The following is an 8,279-nucleotide window of genomic DNA, read 5'->3' as shown; positions in this document are numbered from 1 at the left end:
AAATAGTTTTTCCTCAGATGTGAGTGGTTTTTCTTCCCTCTTACTCATCTCCAGGGACAGGAAAGTTAAAACAAAAACGAAGCAAAACAAAAGAGGAGACTTAGAATGGCTCCCCATCCTCTCGCCCTGCCCTCAGGGGCGAGCAGTTTACTTACCCTCAGTTGCTCCCCGTGCGAGCCACCAAATGCCGAAGTCTGGCTTGGCACAAATCAGGAGCCACTTGTCAAAAAGAAACTAACTTTATTTTTAGAACTACAAACGCCAAACAAAACAGCTCCAGGGAAAAACCCTCAGAGCCCAACTGCCACCACCGGCTTCCACACGCCTCTCTCCCCCACACCAGCCTCTCAACCTCCCACAATCCTCCTCCTCTAGAGGCTGATTGGCTGGGTTGCGTGGGCAGAGCCAAAGAAGTCACCCAATGAGCAGCTCCGTGGAGGAGCCAATCAGCTAGATGTTGCTGGGGCAGCTGTGAGCCAATCATCAGCTGGCAGTCTGAAGGGCAGGGAAACAGCCCAATGAACATCACCGCAGAGGAGCCAATCAGCTAGATGTTGCTGGGGCAGTCTGAAGCTTGCTGGCAGCTGGAAGTTTGCTGGGGCCCCTTTGGCTGTGGCTCTCAACAATACAGAATACATATATGATGTTGTGATGAGAAAAAAAAGTGTGTCACATTAGATTGGATAGAGAGAAAGGATGGGAGGGGAGGGGAGGAGTAGGGAGGATAGGAAGGGCAGCAGAATAGAATAGACAATATGATTGATTATGTACATTCCGTGTATGTATTGTATGTCAAAATACATTCTGCTGTCATGTATGACTAAAAATAAAAAAAGAAAGAAAGAAAGAATTAAAAAATATTGTGGTGATTCACTCTGTAAATAAAAATTAACTGAGCTCTTTGGTTTCTAGTTAAACAAAATAAGGTAGAGTTGAGCAGAACACAGATGCCTTACCACACGTGTTTAAGACCAAATGTGTTGGGGCTGGGGCTACAGTTGGTAGAGCGCTTGCCTCCCAAGCACAAGGTCCTGGGTTCAATCCCCAGCACCACCACCACCACCACCACCACAACAACAAAAACAAACCAAATGTGTCAGCTTCTGTGATCTTCCAAAGGTGGGGGCACAACAAGAAACATGAGTGTAGAGAGACCATATATTGTCTTCAATTTTTGTATTTATTCTGTTCTTTCACATGCACTCCCATAATTTATGATAGATAAGCTAGATAGAATAAGAATACATTGCCAGGCATGGTGCCGCACACCTGTAATCCCAGGGGCTTGGGAGGCTGAGGCAGGAGGATCATGAGTTCAAAGCCAGCCTCAGCAACTTAACTCAGCAAGACCCTGTCTCTAAATTTAAAAAATACAAAAAAAAAAAAAAAAAGGCTGGAGATATGGCTCCGTGGTTGAGCGCCCCTGGATTGACTCTCAAGCACCAAAATATATAATATATATTATTTATTATTACTTGTTTTTGAACTCTTTAAAAATCCTGTGATATTTTAAGTAGTTTTATAGGGTTTAGGGTTTTCTTTTCTTTTTTTTTTCTATTTTCTTTTTTTTTTTTATTGGTTGTTCACAACATTACAAAGCTCTTGACATATCATATTTCATACATTAGATTGAAGTGGGTTATGAACTCCCAATTTTACCCCAAATGCAGATTGCAGAATCACGTCGGTTATACATCCACAATTTTACATAATGCCCAATTAGTGATTGTTGTATTCTGCTAACTTTCCTATCCCCTACTATCCCCCCTCCCCTCTAGGATTTTCTTAAGAGTCCACTATTCTGTCATTCCATTTACATGTACTTTACTCATTTTTACACTTCTGTATTATTCCATAATACAGAACACACCACAAATTATTTCTTCATTCTCTTGTCAGTATCTATGTATGTATTTGTCCTATGTAAATGTATGTGTTCAGGTATCTGTATATTTCTCTCTCTTTTTTTTTTTTTTTTTCCCCCAATTTGTGATTCTCCTGCTTCAGCCTTCCAAGTTGCTGGGATGACAGATGTACACCATCAGGCCCAGCTGACTTGCTCTAGCTAGCTAGCTAGATAAATGGATTTATGGGCTAAGCTTTTCTACTGGCTATTTTCCTAAATAGCTGTCTCCTTTTAGACTGACCAGTCCTATGAATTTCCAACAAATCATGTCTTCTCTATTTAATTGGTATTATCACACTTCTTGATTTTTTTGTGAAGCATTGAAACAAAGACTCCTGTCAAAGTTGACAGATTGAGTTCCAGATTGATGGTCTCCTATCAAGGTCAAGAAGGATTGGTTGTCTACATGGCAGCTCCTGAGCATGCGCACTTTACCAGGTGGGATGCGGCACAATAGCTCATGGCCACTGAAACTGCCCAGCGCAGCCCTGTGTGATGAATGCCTAATCTCAGCTGCTGGGGAGACTGAGGAAGGACGATGGCAATTTTAAGGCCAGTTGTGGAAACTTAGTGAGATTCTGCCTCAAAATTTAAAAAGGGACTAGGGATGTAGCTCAGAGTTTTAATGCTTCTGGATTCAATCTCCATTACCAGCCTCCCTCAAAAAAAAAAAAAATAGTTCTTCCCTAGGCTGATTTTATTTGATACACACCATAATTTCAACCAATTAACTCTTCAAAATGGGTTTAGCTAATCTACTCTGAGCATTCGATTTTGATAATACATGGATTGCTTCTTCTTTTATTTTCAATTAGACTTTTTTTTTTCAAGAAGCCAACAACAAAAATTGAAATAATTGATGAGGAAAAATAGTTGGCAAATATGCTTTCGTTGTTGTTGTTGTTGGTTGTGGTGATTTTGGGGTGCTGGGAGTCAAACCCAGGATCTCAGGCATACTAAGCAAGTGCTCTACCTCTGAGCTATAACCCCCCACCCCCTACCTTTTTCTTTTCTCTCTCTCTCTTTTACCACTAGGAATTGAATTCAGGGATACTTTATCCTGAGCTACATTCCCAGACTCCCTTTAAAATTTTTTTTGGGGGGGATGGATAGGGTATTGAACTCAGGACCACTCAACCACTGAGCCCCATCCCCAGCCCTATTTTGTGTTTTATTTAGAGACAGGGTCTCACTGAGTTGCTGTTGCTATTGCTGAGGCTGGCTTTGAACTCACGATCCTTCTGTCTCAGCCTCCCAAACTGCTGGGATTATAGCCGTATACCACCACACTCTTTTTTTTTTTAAGTTTGAGACAGGGTCCCACTCCATTGCCCAGGCTGACCTTGAACTTGATCCTCCTGCCTCAATCTCCCAAGTGGGATGCACCAACACACTAGGCAACTTTGTCTTTTCTAAACTTACCAAAAGCACTCTACAGATTTTAATTAATTAGTTTAGTACTGGGGATTGAACCCAGGGGCACTTTACCACTGAGTTAGACCCCCAAGCCCTTTTTATCTTTGGACAAGGCCTTGCTTAATTGCCTAGGGCCTCGCCAATTGCCAAGTTTGGCCTTGAATGTGTGACCCTCCTGCCTCAGCCTCTTATGTTCTACAGATTTTTTAAAAAAAACTATATTTCATTGCTAGTTGCTTAAAAACAACATCCAAAAATAGTTACATACAAAGACACTTTGTCTTTCATAATAGATGCCAGCCGGAAGCAGACAATCTCAGCCAGTGGAAGGCACAAAGCTAACAGTCGGGGTACCATGAATCTACCAATTTCATAAATTTCTTTGAATTCAAAGGACTCATACACGTTTTCTTCTCTACCTCCAGTTAACCAGCTACTTTTTTGTAAGAATGGAATGTTGTTTCTTTACAACATTTTTTTTTTCCAAGTTGCCACTCACACATTGCTGGAAAAAAAAAAAATTCTAACCCATTGCAACCTATCGTCTTAGTAAATTAGAAAGTGAAAATAGAAATTAGGAATCCATTAAGAGAAGGAGAGAATAGTCATTTTCCTCTTCCCCTTCCCAGTCTGATAAATGGTTTAGAAACTTCTGAATCCACAATAACTGAAAGTGGGAAAACAGACTTGTCCTTTAGATTTAGGACAAAGAGGGATAGTGAATGTGGCTGAGGTCTAGCTCATTTCTCCATGACTGGAGTGCAATCAGATCCCCCGAGGTCATTAGAGTCTTGTTCAGGACAAGAGAGCACACGATCAGCCGCGGTTCAAAACACAGGAATAACAAATCACCACTCTTGCCAGGCACTGGGGTGTACGCCTGGAATTCTAGGGGCTAGGGAGGCTGAGGCAGGAGGACCTCGAGTTCAAAGCCAGCCTCAGCAAAAGGAAAGCACGAAGCAACTCAGTGAGACCCTGTCTCTAAATAAAATACAAAATAGGGCTGGGGAGGTGCAACCTGGTTTGGGGGAAAGGGCACCAGCCGTGGAGAGGGAAGACCTGGGTTTGAGTCCCCGCTCTGCCACTCTCAGCCAGGGTGCAAGCCCCAGGTTGTACGTGACCCAAGGCTATTATTTTCACATTGTTTGTTTATTTTGGTACTGGGGATGGAACCCAGGGGCATTTATCACCAAGCCACACCCCCAGCCCCGCCCCCCCTTTTTTTTGTACTGTGGATTAAACTCAGGGGTACTGGACCACTGAGCCACATCCCCAGGTTTTTTTTTTTTATATATATTTTATTTAGAGACAGGGTCTCACTGAGTTGCTTAGCGCCTCACCTTGGCTAAGGCTGGTTTTGAACTCGTGATTCTCCTGTCTCAGCCTCCCGAGCTGCTGAGATTACAGGCGTGCACCACCCGTTCAGGCTCCCCAACCCTTTTTATGTATTTATTTATTTATTTTCACTATAGGAACTCGCTAAATTGCTTAGGGCCCCACTAAGTTGCTGAGGCTGACTTTTAACTTGTTATCCTCCTGTCTCTCGACCTTCTGAGTCTCTGGGATTACAGGAGCCCATCACTAGGTTGGCAAGGCCATTGTTATCAGATTCTTGTTTTCCTTCTGAGTCCACAGATAAGGAGGCAAAGTCAGGTTAAATGATTCAAAGCCCTTGACAAGAGACAGGTTGAACTGGTTTGAAAAACCTCCACCACTACCACTTACTATATTTGTGACGTTGGGTACTGTTACTTCATTTTCCTGAGTCTCTGTTTTCATATCAGTGAAATGGGAGTAAATATAAGGTAAGACTTAACCTTGTCAAGCATTTGTTAAGTCAGGAGTGTCCCAAGCATATCACGTGGGTTTACTCAGATAAGTTTCATAGTAACCCAGTAGGTAAGGAAAATCTTTATCCACATTCTATGAAGAGGAAACAGAGATTACTTATTATTTATTCGAGTTTGCACAGGAGGTATGTAGCCACAATTAGAACTCAGGGATGAAAATACCACCTCACAGCATTCTTGTGAGTTTCAATAACTGAGAACATATATAGAAGTAAATACATGGTGAGAATAACACAAAGATGAGAGGTCATAAATGAAATTATTCTACAAGAAAGTTCTTATGTTATACAAGAAGTGGTTATAATAGTAACTCTAGTAGACTGTGATCAGCTAAGGATGCAGAGTATGGGGACAGAGGATGTAGCTCAGTGGTGGAGCACTTATCTATCATGTGCATAGTTTAATCCCCAGCACCCAAAAAGTAAGTGTGTGTGTGTGTGTGTGTGTGTGTGTGTGTGTGTGTGTAGACACAGAAAAGTTGTACTGATCAAAAGTAAAAATATATATGATGCAGCTGAACTTCATTGCACCTGCCTGTAACCCCAGCAGCTCAGGAGGCTGAGACAGGAGGATTGTGAGTTCAAAGACAGACTCAGCAAAAGTGAGGTTCTTAGCAACTCAGTGAGACCCTGTCTCTAAATAAAATACAAAATCAGGCTGGGGAGGTGGTTCAGTGGTCAAGTGCCCCTGAGTTTGAGTTCTAATACCCATAAACAAATAAATAATAAAGGGCTGGGGATGTAGCTCAGTAGTAGAGGATGCCTGGGTTCAATCTCTATCCTCCCCCCAAAAGAGGTAGGGATGTACCTCAGTAGTAGAGCACTAGCCTAGTATGTGTGACATCCTAGATTCAGTCTCAAATACCATTTAAATAATAATATGTATCATGTAGACACCAAGGATAAGAAAGTTTCCAAATAGGGAGGATTATTGAAAAGAGAATTTTTATGACAAAAGTCTCAATTCATTAATTAAAGATAACAGTTCTTAGTATGCATCTAATAAAAAAAGTTTAAAAATACATGAAAACAAAAAAAATGGACAGAACTAAAGAAGAAAATAGAAAAATTCCACTATTACAGTTAGAGATCAGCCTTTCAGAAATTGACAGAACTTGTATATACATACAAAATTGGTAAGAAGTCTCATGGGGTGGTGTACACCCGTAATCCCAGTAACTCAGGAAGCTTAGACAGGAGGATCCCAGGTTCCAGGTTAGCCTCAGCAATTTAGCAAGACCCTGTCTCAAAACAAAATATAAAAAAAGAACTGGGGATATAGTTCAGTGGTAGAGCACTCCTCGGTTAAATCCCAGCAGGAAACAAAACAAATCGATAAAGACATGGAGGATTTGAGTAATATTCACGACCAAATGGATCTAAATTTATAGTTATCAGAAAATACACAAAACAGCTGCAAAGTACACATGTTTTCTAGTGCAAAGAGAATATCCATTCAAGAGAGATTCCATGTTGGACTACAAAAATAAAAGTGTCAATAAATTTCAAAAGTATAATTTTTTTATAAGTAATTTTTTAATATTTATTTTTTAGCTTTAAGTGGACACACTATCTTTATTTTACATTTATGTGGTACTGAGGATTGAACTCAGTGCCTCAAGCATGCTAGGCGAGCACTCTACCACTGAGCCACAACCCCAGCCCATGAGTAATTATTAATGAGGTGATTTGGTTATTTGTTTCATATTCTCTGGATTTTCTGCATTCTCTTATGCTAACATGAGGCATTTCTTTCTTTTTCTTTTTCTTTCTTTCTTTCTTTCTTTCTTTTCTTTTCTTTTTTTTTTTTCTTTTTTTGGTCGTGGTGCTGGAGATTGAACCAGGGCCTTATGATGCTAGGCAAGCCCTCTACCAACTGAGCTATTTCCCCAGCCCAACATGAGGCATTTTCTTCCAGGTCTGCAAACAATCATTATTGGCTTATTAGGCTTTCAGATATCTTGCCAAGATTAAGACAGAGTTCTTCCATCCCCTGCCCAACTGAGTTACTTAAACAGAAATGGCAAGGAATAATAAGAGCTTGAACTCAGTCTCCCTTTTCCTGGGTTCTGCAGTTCCCTGTTCTTAGCAAATGCAATCTTCCACCTGAAGCTTGACACCATATGATTTGGACAGCAGCATCTGTTGCTTAAGATTTACTAAAATAATCTCAGTTGCCACTGAGGACAATGAACTTCTGCAAAAGAGAATCTGTCAATCAGGGATCGTTTCTAGAGAGTCCTTATGCTTTAACTCAGCTCATTTGTGGATTTGAGGGCAATATTGGTGTCCAGATGCTCCTGCCACTGCCTCCCAAAATGATGTGTTCCCTGTGTATGTGGATGTGTGTGTTGGTGTTAACATCTCAGAGGCAGTCAGTCCTTACACCTAAAATAATACAACATAGCAAGAGCTCCTAAATTGGGTCTGTGGACCTTACAGACAGGGTTCTGCTGAAATAATGTACTGAACTAAGACATGGTGGTACTCACCTATAATTTCAGTAATCCAGCTTCTTGGGAGTCTGTGTCAGGAGGATTGCTAGTTTAAGGACTCACTAGGCAATTTAGTAAGACCCTGTCTTAAAAAGTTTATTTATTTATCTAAGAGCAGGGAATTTAACCCAACAGCAGTTAACCACTTAGCCATATCCTCAGCCCTTTTTATATTTTATTTAGAGACAAGGTCTCTCTAAAATGCTTAGGTCCTTGCTAAATTGCTGAGGCTGGCTTTGCACTTGCAATCCTCCTGTCTCAGCCTCCCAATCTGCTGGGATTACATGCATATGCCACCGCACAGCACAATGCAGAGCACATACTTAGCATTCAAAGAGGGTAGTGGGGGGCAGTTTGGCAGGGTTGGGGGTGTGGGAAGCCTGTGCTGAGGCTATTTTCCCGGGAAGAAACTTGTAGCTCCTTCTTCAAAGCCTTGACCTTTAAAATGCTGAGAGGACTTTTGAGTCATCTTTTCAAATTGCAAAACAAAAACAAACAAACAAAAAAAACCCCTCCATAATCTAGCCCTACAGAACACCCAAGAGCTGTATTTCTCTGTCTCATTTGTAAAACCAGTTGCATCCAAACACATCCAACATCCTCATCAGCCTCA

This window comes from Ictidomys tridecemlineatus, chromosome 6, assembly GCF_052094955.1.
Source record: "Ictidomys tridecemlineatus isolate mIctTri1 chromosome 6, mIctTri1.hap1, whole genome shotgun sequence".
Classification (NCBI taxonomy): Eukaryota; Metazoa; Chordata; class Mammalia; order Rodentia; family Sciuridae; genus Ictidomys; species Ictidomys tridecemlineatus.
This window is presented reverse-complemented; position numbering follows the sequence as displayed.